This window comes from Pan troglodytes, chromosome 3 (assembly GCF_028858775.2).
Source record: "Pan troglodytes isolate AG18354 chromosome 3, NHGRI_mPanTro3-v2.0_pri, whole genome shotgun sequence".
Classification (NCBI taxonomy): domain Eukaryota; kingdom Metazoa; phylum Chordata; class Mammalia; order Primates; family Hominidae; genus Pan; species Pan troglodytes.
Genome location: NC_072401.2, coordinates 45,858,097 through 45,875,924, shown reverse-complemented (window position 1 = coordinate 45,875,924; position 17,828 = coordinate 45,858,097).

The following is a 17,828-nucleotide window of genomic DNA, read 5'->3' as shown; positions in this document are numbered from 1 at the left end:
ATAATGACACTGTATTACTTGCTAATAATGACGCTGTATACTTTCTCTTTTCAGAATGTATTTCAGGTTTGAAGTTACTGTCACATTACTTAGAGGTAAAACATCATTACCACTGGTATTACTAGCATTTTATCATGAAATATTGATACAATTTGTGAAGAAAGGAAAACTTTCCAATCTAAAGTTCTTAGGAGGCTCAAGACTGCATCTGGAGAGAAGCAACTACTCATCTACTAACACGACAACCCTTGGTTTGGTTGCAGTAGCAAGCTCCACTCTAATCATTCAGCTGAACAAACAAAACCCAGGATTTTGTTATTTTCCCAGAAACTAGGTAAACAGCCACTTCCCTTTTAGTTCTCTTTTTAAAATAAGAAGGTCCACATCTCTCCTAATCATCACTTCACTCTATATTCCTATTTTAAAAGTTGATTTTTCTAGATGATTGCTATTTTAAGCCAATAAAAAAAGTCACTGATAAATATGCTATTTAAATAATGTATGACTATAAATAATATGCTATTGCAAACATATAAATTTTAAAACCACAAATTAACCCAATGGTCAGTGGTATACTGTTAGGCTTATTTGGCTGTATGGATAGAAACCCACTCATGAAGGATACTGGATTTGGGCCAAGCTTAGAAACCAAGAACGTGCAGAACTCTAAAAACAGGCTATTTTTTATTGTCTCTTTCAAGAGCCACAGAGTTTCTCTGTATTTCATGATATCTCTGCTTATCTGAGCATGTCTGATCCATCTTCTCTTCAAACTACCTGGCTTCTGTCTTCTGATAGTTTCCATTCCCTTACAACTTTGATTGAATCATCAGCCACTATGGGCTTTACCTTACTAATAGCATCTCTGAATTTACCACTTGGTTTGAATCTTAGCATATTCCCAGTTCGGTTCAAATTAGTGGAGGAAGAGGGAGATTTAAATATCTGATCAGCCCAGTCCCAGTTTACCTGATCAATCCATCAATCATCTGTAGATCGCCAAACTACAGACTGGTGGGTCAGATGTCCACCCTAGGTTCACGTGGGAGAGATCACACGGTACAAACCACTATCCCCCACTGCCATTCCATGTATTAGGCATATCTTTCTCAGAAGGGATTGTGGGCAAGCAGGCATCATAAATATATCTAGTAAGTACACTCAAAGAAAATGGGCCACATCCAGGCAACATTCCATAGTGGACACTGTTTACTTGGTCTGCCCACTTTGAGAACCAGGGCTTTAAATGTGAATGTCAGTTGAGTTAGCACAGGTCAGATATTTTGCAGCAGTATTTGATAGGATTACTTTAGCAAAAGAAGGAATAAATGCTTCAAAAAGATTTCAGTTTGAAAATACCTAAAATCATACCCTGAAACAAATTATGTAAAATTAATTAAACAGTAAATTTAAATCTAAGTACAGGTGCAAGTTATGGCTGCATATAACGTATTCCTATAATCACAAATGGGTACTAGTCTCTTTTAACTAATTTATCCCTGAAACCTGAGTCCTCTTGGCTCTGTGAAACTTTTGTATACTGTCATTTATTTTTCTTTTGCCTTTATTGTTATTGCGTTTTATCTGCTGATACATACTGACATCCCTAGCAGATCTTCTTAGGCTGACTACCTCGATACGTCTAGGTTAAGCTAATGCAAGTGCCTTCCTAGTCTCTGAGATAATCTTTAAATTTTATCAGTTTTATCCCTGATGTTCTCGGTATTTTGTTCACCATTTACTAATGCAGAGAATCAAGCAAACCATGCAGATATGCCAACTGAAACATGCCATCTTTCCCTGCATTGCTGTGTAATACACATGCCTGGATTAGTGGGTTTGTTTTTTAATTCATATGTTTTTTATTGTGCAATAGTTTAAGCAGAAAAGTTGCAAGAACTGTGCAAAAGAACCCCCAAATTCCTTCATTCAGATTATCATATTGTTAACCTCATTCCACAAGCTCTCTCCCGCTTTTTTCCTCTCCCCCTCACCCCTTTACTCTCTACATATGTATGAATGTGTACAGACCTATATATTTATATATATATATTTATTTATTGATATTAATCCACTTTGTCAGTGAACATTTCAAGCATTTTCCCTTCCCCTTGGCTATTACATGATACTGCAATGACCGTCATTGTACCTGTCTTTTTTCAAACATGTACAAGAGTTTCTCTAAGGCAGCAGTTCTCAAAATGTCATCCATGGACCTCTGAGGTCCCCAAGAGTTCACAAAGTCAAACTATTTTCATGATAACACAAGGACATTATTTGCCCACAAATGACATTTGTACTGAGGGTACAAAAGCAGTGGTAGGTAACACTGCTGGTGCCTTAATCAAGGCAATGGCAGCAAGGGCAATTAATTATCATTGCATTCTTTGCCACCATGCACTTGTAGTTTTCTTTTTTATGCCAGTTTCCCCTTTAAAATGTCCATGAGGAAACTGCAAAACTTAATTTGATTAAATTGCAACCCTTGAGTCCACATCTTTTTAACATTCTGTGTGACAAAATGGAAGGGAAGTGTGAAACACTTCTGCTGCATAGGAAGATGGTTCTCTCAAGAAAAAACACTTGTGTGATGGTTTGAGTTGAGAGCTGAACCAGGTGCCTGTTTCGTCAACACAATTTTTACTTGAAAGAATGACTAATTCAGACTTTGCTATTTGAACAAACTGAGTTTGTGACTTTGAGGAAAAAAGACTGACAGTATTTGTTATCCATACAAAATTTCTAAGTTTCTCTTGAATATGCAGATATTTAGAATATCTGCATAACCCTTTGAACCAATTCTTTTCAAATGACTAATTATTGATGTTACAAAATTATGCATGGGTTAAAGAACCCCTCAAAATACAAGATAGGCCAATTTATTTTAATGCAGCAGAGTATTAAAATGTTTACTGATATGGTTTCATATTCTACATTGCAACTAAGCCTCAAAAAATTAAAACACGTTGAGTTTTGATGTAGTATCAAATAGAATATCCACAGTTATCTGAAACAGCTATTAAATAATACTTTCTTTTCCAACTGTACATCTGTGTGAAGCTAACTTTCCTTTATGTGTTTTACAGGAAGCACATTGCGGCAGACTGCATGCAGAAGCAGACATCAGAATCCAGCTGTTAAGCCATGCCTCAGAGAGATTTGTAAAATGGTAAAACAATGCCACTCTTATTCTTTTGTGTCTTCTAGGGAAAATATATTTGTTTTTAAATATCATGTTAACATGTAACAAATGTGTCATTCTTATTCCTAAATGAATTAACAAATAAATCTGTCTTTTTAATTTTCCAACTTTAAATTCTAATATGATAACTATAACTCATGAAACAAGATCTGTTTGGGGTTCTCAATAATTTTTATGAGTATAAAGAAATACTGAAGACAAATGTTTGTAGATTACTGCTCTAGGCTATAAATATGAAAATAAATTTGGGAAGGTATAGGCTACACATATCTTTAACATGACTAGATAACATCACATTGCTCCCCCATCCAATCCTGAATTACAGGTCTATGTATTCAAGTTGAGAGATGGTAGCTTAATTGAATTATCATAGTGCTTCCTTAACATGAACTAATTAGCTATTACATAGAAATTGTTTAGGCAAATTCTGGATACTATTTAAGAAGCTTTGAAACAATTTGGTCTCACTAAATGCTTTCTATTTTATTATTAAATTAAAGGAAAACTCAACTAGGATAACATTTTTCTCGAATAAATATACAGGTTAAATATAGCCAGAGACATTAAATTTTATTACAATATTTTATTAATAATTAAGTCACATAGGCATCCTAGACAACCAATACATTGAAAATACTATATATTCCTCCTGTGTCATTACAATATATAATTATTCAGGGAGCCTATGCACTGATTAAAAGAGGTGCAATGATTTAAAACATGTGGCCTATTACCATGTAAAATAGGTTTGGGATTAATTCTACAACTGTTTGATATTTAAAATGAGTGTGTAATTCAGTATATTAAAGAGTTTTTATGTATATACAATAGGAAATGATTTAAGATTTCTTAACATTAAAACATAATGCAAGAAGGAGGTAGAGAGAAATTATATTAATTCTCCCAGAGCAAGACATTATAATAAGCTGAATCATACAATTTTTAATTTTAAATTTATGGGTTAAAAGGAATGAAAGCCCTTGGGACAAAATGGAATAAAATAAGATTTTGATCCCAGCAGGGAACTTTTTGGAAACCTCTCCTCCGGGCATCGTATCAAGACCTTATGGAAGAAATGGCCTTTCAATCATATCTCCTGAAGTCATAGAGAATTTTATCATGTCTCACACATAATGAAATGTTAATGTGATTTTTCTTGACTGATATCATTCAGAGTAATTCATTTTCAACACCAGTTCTCACTCATTATAAGACTGATTTAATGTGGTACTTATAATTAAAGCCTGTTTTTAAAAATAGCAACTGAATCCACAGGAAGTATGAACATTTCTCATTTTAAGGAGTTTTCTTTAGAGAGTAATAGTCACTGGACTCTGCATTCATTGAACTAAACTTTAGACAGAGATAGAAAAGGGTTAAGTAGACAGTCTTCAACTCATCAGAATCCCTACCCGTAGTTTTCCTATTTCTGATCCACTTCAGGTTTCTAAATGACATGAAAATATTTTAAGTATACATAATCCTATATGAAAATTATAACCATTAATATATTTGTAGTAGTGAAAGAAGGTAGATAGACAGATAGCTTGATCAATCAATCGATCGATCGATCCACCCCCAATAAACTGCCTAAAGTAGTGGCAGAGATGTCTTAGTTAGAAATGTTCATCATAAGCTGGGGTTTGAGACTGTGCCCAGAGATAAGTTATCTGACACTTGAAAAACCAACTGTCTAGGAAGAAGCCCCAGAGTGCAATGTAGACAGATGAAAGAGTCTCTGCACACATAAATGAAAAAGTGACACATATCATCTACTTTCTGCAAGGTAAACCCAACAACTGGAGCTGATAGTTTAGGCTTGAGGCTATGACCTCATAAATCATACACACAACTGAGGGAATAAAAACATTTGAGAAGCCATAGTTTCACAGCCAGAGCTTCACAGCTCACATCCCATGGGATTCTATGAAGACAATCAACTATTGACAAGTCTGCCTACAAGCCTAGAAAAGCTGTTTAAACTGTCATCTATGGCTCTGGCCATATTGCAACAAGGCTGAGTAAGCCAAGAGCTAGAATACAGGCTGTACGGCTTCCCCCTCCCCTCTCATCTCCTTTTTTGTTCTCTGAGTAAATAGAGGTAGAAGACAGTTGAATAATCGTTTAAGAATGTCATTGCCGTTATTCTAATTTGTATCTTAAAATAATCTGGAGAATATACTGCCATCACGGAAGAAATCATAAAGAACCTGGAATGTTTTATGTAGTACCTTGTTATTCAGAGATCAACTTCAATGTCACCCTTCAGGGGTTTTCCTTGACCACCCACTCTACTCTCTATCGCATCATCTTATTTTTAATAGAGAAGGTATGGGCATTTGATATTCTTCTTGTTTATTTATTAGAGAATAAGAATAGTATAGGTGTTATAAATACAGATCCTGAGATCAGGTTGCTTGAATTGGAATTCTGGCTCTCCAACATAATCACTGGGAGCAAGGCTCTATGCCTTAGTTTCCCCCTCTAACATTTGAATAGTAGTTTTTTCTACATCCCTGGGTTTTGGGGAGGATTGTGCTTCTTAATAAAAGTACTAGATCCTGGACAGGCACAGAGTAAGCACTTGATGAATGTGAGCCTTAACTCTTTATTTGCTTGGTGTCTATTTCCCTAACTAGTCTGTTCTTCACTTGTCTGCCTCAGTGACCCAGTACCTGGAATGATGCCTGGAGCACTCATGAGACTTTCAGTAGGAATGATGAAAAATTAATTAATGAGTCTCAGTTCAGGTTTTGAGATTTAAATCTAACTCAGTAGACAGTAAGAAGGCATGGACAGACAAAATTGAAAACTTAACAGTTCACAGTAAACATTGAGCTTCTGCTATGCATGGTAGTCAAGAACTTTGACTGTATAATGCTGACAATGGCTTTCTTTCTTTAGTTGCTAAAAAATTACCCCAGTGGTTTTATGCTCCAAATACTCTACATGACTGATAACCTTATTTCCTGTGCTGATTGAGTCAAATCCATGCCACACCATTTGAGCCACCTCAGAATACATATTGAAACTCTATCTGTCACCTCAGGCCTTCCCCTAAGTGGGCTCTGTGCCACAGGAGAGGCAGCTCCAGCCATCCCTGGAGGGCTGTCCCAGTGGCCTGAGAGCTGCTCCTAGACCCCTACCAAGGTCAGCATTGACCTCAAAGAGCCTAGTCACAGACTTGTCCAACCAGCCCCACCCAGCTTTGCCCCCTCCAGTGCCTTGGCAGCACAGTGCAGGATGGGGCCCTTGGGAACTCCATGCCCTGACTATCACCAGGGACACCTCGTACTTCCTCCATCAACAAAGACCAAGTAAAAATTCCACTGCCATTATCACAGGTGTCTCTTGCCTGCCAACACCACCTACTGGCCTGTAGGATGAACTACACAATCCAATATAATTCCTGCTGACAAAAGTAAGGAAATGAGATAATTTCCCAAGACCTCCACCTCCTCATCTTTGTAGGAGACAGTGAGCCTCACCACACACACAAGGCTACCACAACCTACAAACAACTAACATTTGGGAAAACCACTATGCTAAGGCTATCTATAACCAAGACATTTACACAGAGACTTGGCCCCTTGAAATCACACAGAAGCAAAGCCAAATGAACCTACCCAACATGAGCAATAGTCACACTCTCAAGGAGGAAAGAAGAAACCCACCGAGTTAAAATAAATTTTAAAATATTAAATTTATTTTTAAATTTAAGAATTTAAATTTAAGAAGAAACCAGCACAAGAATTTCAGCACCATGATGAAACAGATGGTTGAGACACTCCTAAAAGACCACATGAGCTCTCTAGCAATAGCTGCCAACCAAAATGAAAACTTTGAAGTGAGAGATAAAGAATTAAAGTTATGAATTTTAAGGAAGCTCAGTGAGATCCAAAAGAAAGTGGAAAACCAAACAAAGAAACCAGAAAAAAAACTCAGGAGACGACAGAGAGGATAGATATATATTTTAAAAACCAAACAGAACTTCTGGAAATGAAAAATTCACTAAGGGAATTTTAAAACACAGTTAAAAGCTTTAATAAGAGACTAGAACTAAGCAGAAGAAAGGATTTCAGATCTTGAAGGCAGGTCTTTCAAATTAACCCAGTCAGACAAAAACAAAGAAGAAAATAATTTTTTTGATCAACAAAACCTTCAAGAAATATAGGATTATGTAAAGTAACAAAACCTATAACTTATTGACATTCTTAAGAGGAAGAAGAAAAAATAAGAAGTTTGGGAAACACATATGAGGAAATCAGGAAAATTTCCTCAGTCTTGCTAGAGAAATAGGCATCCAGATACATAAAATTCAGAGAACACTTGGAAGATATTATACAAGATGAACATCATCAAGGCATATAGTCATCAGACTATCCAAGGTCAACATGAAAGAACAGATCTTAAAAGCAGCTAGAGAGAAGCATCAAATTACCTATACAGGAAACCCCATCAGACAAACAGCAGACTTCTCAGCAGAAACCATACAAGCCAACAGAGACCAAGGGCCTGTTTTTAGCCTCTTTAAAGAAAAACAAAAGTACTAGTCCAGAATTTTATATCCTGCCAAACTAAGCTTCATAAATGAAGAAATAAAATCTTTCCCAGACAAGCAAACACTAAGGGAATTTGTCACAACTAAACCAACCCTATAAGAAATGCTCAAAGGAGTTCTAAACACAGAAACCAAAGGACAATAATCACCATCAAGAAAGTGCTTCACCGTCCTGTGAAGCAATTACACAATTGAGACTCCAAGGCAAATAGCTAACAATATTATACAGAAACAAAACCTCATATATCAATGTTAACCTTGAACATAAATCACCTAAATGCTCCACTTAAAAGATATAGACTAGACTTTAAAAAACAAGGCTCAATCATCTGTTGCCTACAAAAGAACCACCTAATGGCTAAAGCTGACTCAGACTCAAAGTAAATAAATAAAAAAAAGATATATCACACAAATGGAAAACCAAAGTAAGCAGAAGTAGCCATTCTTATATAAAACAGACTTTAAAGCAATAATAGTTTTTTTAAAATGGCATTAAAGGGCATTATATATTGGCAAAGGGTTTAATATAACAAGAAGATTTCACTAGCCTAAATATATATGCACCCAACACCAGAGCACCCAGATCCATAAAAAAATACTGTTAGACCAAAGAAAAGAGATTGATATCAATACGATAATAGTGGGGGACACCCCACTGATAACACTAGACAGATCATCAAGGTAGAAAGTCAACAAGGAAAACTGGATGTAAACTGGACTCTAGACCGAATGAACTTAATAGATATTTACAGGACATTCTACCTAATAATTGCAGAGTATACATTTTTCTCATTTGCATATAAAATATTCTCCAAAATCCACCAATATTTGGCTCTAAAGCAAATCTCAATACATTTAAAAAATTAAAATTATATCAAGTATCTTCTCAGATCACAGTGGAATAAAATTAGAAATCAATACCAAGAGGAACTCTGAAAAGTAAGTAATTACATGGAAACTGATAACCTGCTTCTGAATCACATTTGGGTAAACATGAAATAAGGCAAAAATTTAAGAAATGTTTTGAAGTGAGTGTAAATAGAGAAACAACATATCAAAATCTCTGGGATACCGTAAACACAGTGCTGAAAGTTTACAGCATAAAATGCCTATATCAAAAAAGGTGGAAAGATCTCATATTATAACTTCACATCACACCTCAAGGAAATAGAAAACAATAATAAAACCAAACTCAAGTCTAGCAGAAGAAAAGAAAAAGATCAGAGCAGAACTAAATGAGACTGGAACCAAAATAAATCAAAACAAAACAAAAAAGATACAAAAGATCAATTAAAAGAAAAGTTTGTTCTTTGAAAGAGTAAACAAAATTTAATAACTTCTAGCTAATTTAATAAGAAAAAAGAGATTCAAATAAACACAATTAGAAATAATAAAGGTGACGTTATTACTGATACCATAGAAATTCAAAAGATAATCAGAGATTACTATGAACATCTCTATATGTACAAACTAGAAAACCTAGAAGAAATGGATAAATTCCTGGAAACATACAACCTCTGATATGGTTTGGCTGTGTCCCCCCCCACCCAAATCTCATCTTGGGAGGGATTTGATGGGAGGTCACTGAATCATGGGGGCAAGTCTTTCCCATGCTGTTCTCTTGAAAGTGAATAAGTCTCATGAGATCTGATGGTTTTAAAAAGAGGAGTTCCCCTGCACAAGCTCTCTCTCTTTGCCTGCTGCTAGCCATGAAAGACACGACTTGGTCTTTCTTGCCTTCTACCATGATTGTGAGGCTTCCCCAGCCATGTGGAACTGTAAGTACAATTAAACCTCTTTCTTTTGTAAATTGCCCAGTCTTGGGTATCCCTTTATCAGCAGCATAAAAACGGACTAATAAAACCTCTCAGGACTGAACTAGAAAGAAATAGAAATCTTGAACAGACCAATAATGAGAAACAAAACTGAATCAGTTAAAAAAAATCTTTCAACCCAGGACTAGACAAATACACAGCCAAATTTTACCAGACATACAAAGAGCTGGCACCAATGTAAATGAAACTATTACAAAAGATTGAGGAGGAGGGATTTCTCCCTAACTCATTGTATGAAACCAGTATTACCCTGATATGAAAATCAGGCAGGGACAGAACAACAACAAAAAATGAAAACTGCAGGCCAATATAGATGTGCAGGCCAATATAATGAATATAGATGTGAAACTCCTGAACAAAATACTAGCAAACTAATCCAATTGCACATCAAAAAGACAGTCCATCATGATAAGTAGGTTTGCAGGAATGCAAGGATAAGTCAATATTTGCAAAAAATGGAATTGATCACTGTTTTAGTCAGTTATTATGCTGCTAATACAGACATATCTGAAACTGGGTGCAATATAAAGCAAAGAGGCTTAATTGACTCGCAGTTCAGTGTGGCTGGAGAGGCCACAGGAAATTTACAATCATGGTGGAAGGGGAAGCAAACACTTTTTTCTTCATATGGCGGCAGCAAAAACAAGTGCAGAGCAAATGGGGGGAAAGCCCTTTATAAAACCATCAGATCTCATGAGAACCCACTCACTATCATGAGAACAGCATAGTGGTAACTGCCACCATGATTCAATTACCTCCTACTGGATCCCTCCCATGGCACGTGGGGATTGCCAGAACTACAATTCAAGATGAGATTTGGGTGGGGACACAGCCAAACCATATCAATCACATTAACAGAATTAAAAACAAAAACCACAAGCTTATCACAGTAGATACAGAAAAAACACTCGATAAAATCTGACTTTTCTTCATGATAAAAACCCTCAACAAACTAGGTATTGAAAGAACATACCTCAAGATAATAAAAGCCATATATGACAAACCCACAGCCAATATTACACTGAATAGGAAGGAGTTGAAAGCATTCCCTCTAAGAACTGGAACAACATAAGGATTTTACTCTCACCACTCCTATTCAACATAGTACTAGAAGTCCTAGACAGAGTAATCATGCATGAGAAAGACATAAAAGGCATCCAAATTAGAAAAGAGGAAGTAAAATTAGCTCTGTTCACTGATGACTTAAAGCCCTAAATACTCCTCCAAAAGACTTCTAGACTTGATAAATGACTTCAATAAAATTTCAAGACACAAAATTAATGTACAAAAATCAGTAGCGTATCTATACACCAATAATGCCCAAGCTGAGAACCAAATCAAAAACTCAATTTTATTTACAATAGCTACAAAAAGAAAAAATTATCTAGGAATACAGTTAACCAAAGAAGTAAAAGACCTCTACAAGGAGAACAACAAAACACTGATGAAAATTCATAGATAACAGAAACAAATTTTTTTTAAATCCCATGCTTATGGATAAGAAGTGTCCATATTGTTAAAATGACCATACTACCCAAATCAATCTACAGATTCAATGCAATTCCTATCAAATTACCAACATCATTCTTCAAAAAATTAGAGAAAACAATTCTAAATTTCATATGAAACAAAAAAGAGCCCAAATAGCCAAAGCAATCCCAAGTAAAAAGAACAAAGCCAGAGGCATCACATTATCTGACTTCAAATTATATTATAAGCCTATAGTAACTAAGACAACATGGTACTAGTTCAAAAATAGACACATAGATCAATGGAACAAAATAGAGAATCCAAAAATAAAGCCACATACTTACAACCAACTGATGATCTTTGACAAATTTGACAAAAATAAACAATGGGAAAAGGACACCCTATTTAATAAATGGTTCTGAGAAAATTGGCTAGCCAGATGAAGAAAAATGAAACCTGATTCCTGTCTCTCACCATATGCAAAAATTAATTCAAAATAGATTAAAGACTTCAGTGTAAGACCTGAAACTCTAAACATCATAGAAGAAAACCTAGAAAAAAAGAACTCTTCTGGACATAGGTCTTAGCAAATAATTTATGACTAACACCTCAAAAGCAAATGCAATACAAACATCAAAAATAGACAAATGAGACTTAATTAAACAAGCTACTGCATAGCAAAAGAAACAATCAATAGAGTAAACAGACAACCTACAGAATGGGAGAAAATGTTTGCAAATTATACCTCTGACAAAGGACTAATATCCAGAATCTACCATGAACTCAAACAACTCAACAAGAAAAAGAAACAATCCCATTAAAAAGTGGGTAAAGGACATGAACAGACATTTCTCAAAAGAACACATACAAGTGACCAACAAACAAAAAAAGTCTCAATATCACTAATCATCAGAGTTATGCAAAGTAAAACCACAAGGAGATATTATCTTACACCAGTTAGAATGGCTATTACTAAAAAGTCAAAAACCAACACATGCTGGCATGGATGTGGTAAAAAGAGAACCCTTATATACTGTTGGTGAAAATGTAAAGTAGTACAACCTCTATGGAAAACAGTAAGGAGATTTCTCAAAGAACTAAAAATGGAACTATTATTCAACCCAGCAATCCCACTACTAGGCATATACCCAAAGGAAAAGAAATCATTATATAAAAAAGACACCTGCACTTGTGTGTTGATTGCAGCACTAGTCACAATAGCAAAGTCATGGAATCAACCTAAGTTTCCATCAAGGGTTGATTCAACAAAGGGAATGTTGTATATACACATCGTGAAATCACTATGCAGCCAAAAAACAAAAACAACAAAAAAAATGAAATCATGTCCTTTGCAGCAACATGGATGGAGCTGGAGTCCATTATAAGTGATATAACTCAGAAACAGAAAATCAAATACCAAATATTCTCTCCCATTATAAGTGAGAGCTAAATAATGGGTACATATGGACATAAAAGTGGAAAAAATTATACTGGGCACCCCAAAATGGGGGAGGATGGGAGAGCAGTGGGGGTTTAAAAAATTACCTATTGGGTAAAATGTTCACTATTTGAGTGATGGATATACTAGAAGCCCAAACCTCAACATTATGTGACATATCCATGTAACCTGCACATGGACCCCCCGAATATAAATTTTTTAAGTCTTTCTGTCTTCTTTCTCCTCTACAGTTTCTCTTGAAATTACATTTTTGTGCTTTGTGATTATTTATTTTTACTATTATCTTTCTTTTAAAAATCATTTATAATTATCAGGCTTACACTAAAATGTCCCAGGACTATTAAAAGGTGTGTAGCCAAGAACAGAAAACCAAACACTGCATGTTCTCACTCATAAGTGGGAGTTGAAAAACGAGAACACATGGACACAGGGAGGGGAACATCACACACCAGGGCCTGTTGTGGGGTGGGGGACTAGGGGAGGGATAGCATTAGGAGAAATACCTAATGTAGATGACAGGTTGACGGGTGCAGCAAACCACATGGCACAAGTATACCTATGTAAGAAACCTGCATGTTCTGCACGTGTATCCCAGAACTTAAAGTATAATAAAAATAAAAAATAAAAGATGTGTAGCCTGTGTTTTACCCAGACAAGCTCTCAATAAAACCATGAGCTGCTTTCAAATCCAAGTTGTCCTTTTCTCAGTCAGTTGGAAGAGGTAGGTTATTAATAATTCTAAATTAAATCACGAGCTCAGATGCAGTGAAAACTGGTGTTGAAAATAGATACATTTTCTCAAACAACCGGACTCAAGATAATCACCTTAACATATCTTCTCCATGTTCAAGTGGCTCTATGAAATGTTTTATTCACCAGTAGACTTGATTGAAGATCCATCTCCTCATTTATATCAGAGATTATTGTGGGAAGGAGATTTGTTGCATAGGTGTGTTTGAGAGGTCCTCAGAAGGCACAAAAATGTGGAACAGTCATAAATCCAAGGAAACTGTAGATGTCTCCATTGATAGAGGAAAAAATGCCAGATGGTTGTGGGGAACAACACAGGCCACAGAGATCTTTGAAAGAGAATGGAACCAGGATGGGAGAAGCTTGGGTCTTGTTAGGAAAATAAAAAGTCAAGTAGGAAATAATTGCATCAGTGGAACTTCATAACTTTAAATGAACTTACAATGTTATTATCACTCCATAAGGACCAGCAAACTCTCCTCATGGCTGCTATCAATATCTCCTACACTCTGATCTTAATCATGTTTTTCTGGATCATTCCTTAATTGACTCCTGATTTGTTTACTAAACATTTATTGAAAGCTTACCATGTGCCAGGAACCATCCTAAGCACTTGAGATACAATGATGAGCACAATTAAACACAATCCTACCCAAAGAGAGCTCAGAGTTTGTTAGGAGACAAAGGCTACATAGCTCAAACAACCAGTCAATCACATGGTAAAAACCAAAGCTGTGAAATGTGACATGACTGAGAAGGAAATGGTATTCTGAGAGCATACAACAGGGTTTTGGCAGATCAGGGAAGTCTTCCCAGGAGAAATAAGCCTTGAACTTAAAAATGAAGGAAGAATGGATGTTAAGTGGGTGAAAATGGGGGCAGGGAGCGGGTGGCCTTACGTGCTAAAGGAACAGGATGTGCAAATGCTCTGTGGCAGGGGAGATTGCATGGAGTACAAGGAACTAAAAGAAGGCCAGGTTCACTAAAGTCAAGAGAGGAACAGGGAATGATGTGTGAGATGTGTAGGGACCAGACTGTTCAGGGCCCTGTGAGTCTTGCTAAGGAATTTTTACTTTATTCTAAGAGTAATGGGAAGAATTTGAGGGGTGATATTGTATTATACCTCCACTATATGATTTTACCAGTATTCCAGCTGCCACCCCATGCACTTAATGTAATGTAAAATTGAACTAAATGTGGGAAACATAGTAGAAAAGCAACCAGGGAGATCTGAACAAATTGCAATTGGAGATCCACTATTGAGATTCCTGTAGGCAATGAGAAAGCATGGGAATGAACCTGAAACCCAAGGCAAAACTCTGGGTCAAAACAACCTGGATGTTATCCCCGAATAAAATTCATAGAGTTCCCATAAATTGCACCTCCAGACTTCCCTCCTCCCTGTCCTTCAGCCATTTGAGGATTTCCTAATGTTCTGGCCCTTCGAATGTCCATCACAATTGCAAAGGTAAAATGAATGGTAATAAGAAATTGATTTAAGGTCTGCCCTAGGGTAAAATAATGATTCACTGACGTTTGCAGCATTTTATTGTAAGTGTGGTGGAAATGATTATTATCTTTAATGGTTAACTGAGTAATTGATTATTGATAAATGAGTACTCTATTCAAGCCAGGATCCATCTTACATCACCTGGAAAAGGATGATGTTCCTACTCTTTTAATGACCATTAAGTGGTAAATAAGGAAGTGGAAATGTTTCATAACTTACATATTAAGTATCTTTGGTCATTTAACCACCTCTACAATGAGAGCAATAAGGCAGCTGGGGGTAGGTAACCAACATAAGGAAAGATCAATGACTGTTTTTCAGAGTTTTATTGAAAGTGCATTATGGATTGTCTTGCTTTTAACATTATTACTTCATTGAATAACGATATATGAGTAGACTAAGGGGAAAAATTAGAATCTAGCTATGCAAGGCTATCTGTGTGATAGGATGGGAATTACATAGTAAAATGGCCTCCAGAGAAAACTTCAATCTCACCCACTCCCTCTACACAGTGCAAATAGATTGGAAGTTGGGAAAACAAAATGAATGAAGTTTGTCTTTGTGCCCCACTTATCTCCTTTTTGTTGCACCCCTGTCTACCTTCTGATGTCCCTTCATAGTTACCCACTGGACCCCTGTGCTGCTGTCCTGCTACCCAAAGTCCACTCCCACTCACAACTGCTGCATGTCACTGAGATGCATAATTCACATAAATTTTCCCAAGTGCCATAAAGATCTCTCCTGCAACCACAATCCCCTTTCACAAATCCCATTTCTTCAGTATTTTGATCTCAGTCAAGCCTTAGAAAGAAAGCAACCTAATTTAACCAATTTATACTATGTCCCATTAACCTGCTTTGAGGTGAATTCATTTTAGTAAAGAATGCCAATTATATATTTAATACATTTCTAATGAGAGGACTTTCAAGAGGCTTAACAAAGTGACATGCAGTTTTATGGAACTCTGTGTTGAGGCGGGTGACACCTTTGCCAAGGGTGGCTGTCAGAGGCAGGGTAAATTGTTAGGAAGAACACAGACTCTACAACAGAATTGAGTTCAAATCCTGGCTTTCCTCCTATTAGCTGGGCTACCCTCTGAGACTCAAATTCATCTGTAAAGTGAATGCTACTGTCTCATGAGATTAGAGTAAGGATTAGATAAAAATAATATATGCCTGGTGCCTAGCACAGCAGCTGGCACATAGTAAAAACAATCCAATTGTCATTATTATATTTATAGGGGCAAGTGAGTGGTTAAGGCATTCTAACCAAGGACCAATGGGAACCACTGATAATCATCTGTTTTGTTTTGTTTTTTTCAAGGAAGAAATGAGTGGGCTGATCAAGACCTTAGGAAGAAAGGAAAGAGGTGGGCATCTGAGCATCATGGTCCACAGAATAATGATCCCTGACTCCAAGTTTAATTTGAAACTTATTTTGAGAACCATAAACTTTTAAAAGGCACTCTCCTTGCTTTGGCCTTAGCTTCAAAAGCAAAGCTTTAATACTAGCCTATTAACATCTTCAATACAATTTGAGAGGTCATTCATGTCTTCTCATGGATATTTATGACTACCATAGAATGATTTTAGGTGAAGTAGCATAGTTTCACTTTTCATAGGTCATGATGATTACAATCACCAAGAGAGCAGTTTCTTTTAAATATTTTCTCTTACAGTCATATTCTGCATATTTCTGCCTATCACTGTCTTCTAATACTTTTAAAGATTGACAATATTTCCTAACCATGTACCTAGGCCCTGGAAAGTTAAAAATTTTACCTCCTTCTGTCGTTTCTTTCCCCGGATCCAAAACAGAGTACCAGTGGTTGTAGCTTTGGTCTATTCTTCACCCTAAGTCCTCCCTTCAATCACTCCTGAGGCCATGGCAAATATATAAAAATAATTTGATTGGGTTTGGAAAATATCAATCTAGTGTATCTTCTCTTAAACCATTTCTGGAAGAAAATTATTTATAACTTAATGTTTCAAATATACCATCTCTTTTTAAAGTGAGAGGAGGCAGAATCTAGCCATAAATTCATTACTTGTAACCCTTGACCCCAGAGCTTCAAGCCATCTATATATCATACAGCAGAGAGTCAAAGTTCAGAGTCCCTGTAAATCATACAAAGCAGTTACTCCTCTAATAGTCTATTGAAAAGAGCCACCAATCTACTTTAAATGAAAAAGAAAGAAGTCCTTACTTACCACAGCCCCATGGCCATGCAGACTTCTGCACTGAAGGCATAGGGACAGGCAGTGGGAGAAATATGGAGTTAGTGAGAATGTTGTCAGTTGCAGGGAGAGTGGATAAGGGCATTGCATTAAGGTAATTGTATAATATTGCATTTCCTCCATAGTATTTACTCAAGGCAGTGGTATTCCGATTACGTCCCATCTAGCCTAAGGATTCTGTAGAGTGCCTAGCACAAGGTCCAGGAAAAGGCTAAGCAGGTGTAGTGAGGGATATCCTACAATGAGGACAGTTCTACATATATCACCAGGCATCCATCTATATATGTATATATATGAACAGACTGGAAAAAATAGTAAGAGTTCTAGTTCTAAAAAATTTTTGAAACTCATTGACACAAGGTTCTGGAGGATTATTTATATGCCTCAGTAGCCAAAAGATAAAGAGAGAGAAAATACATAATGGTCTTTGAGGCATCTTTAAAAATTACTGTTCTTTGGCCCCTGTCAAACTGGAAATGATAAACATCATGTAAGAATAGCTGACATGTATCAAGTGCATATCATGATCCCTGTACTTTGTTAAGGGTTTTGCATTGATACATCTCATCATATCACAAAGAGACAGGTAAACCCCATTTTCAAGTAGGAAAACAGAGGTTCAGGTGGCTAAAATGTATCCAAAGTTGCACAGCTAGAATAAGACAGAAGTTTGTCTTATTCACATATCAATTCAATGAAGGTGTTTGGTAAATGGTCTGCCACTAGTTAATTCATGAACACAGGTTTTTTTTAATCCTGCAGCTCTTTTCCCAGAGCTTCAGAGGCCTTGACTGTATTTCTCCA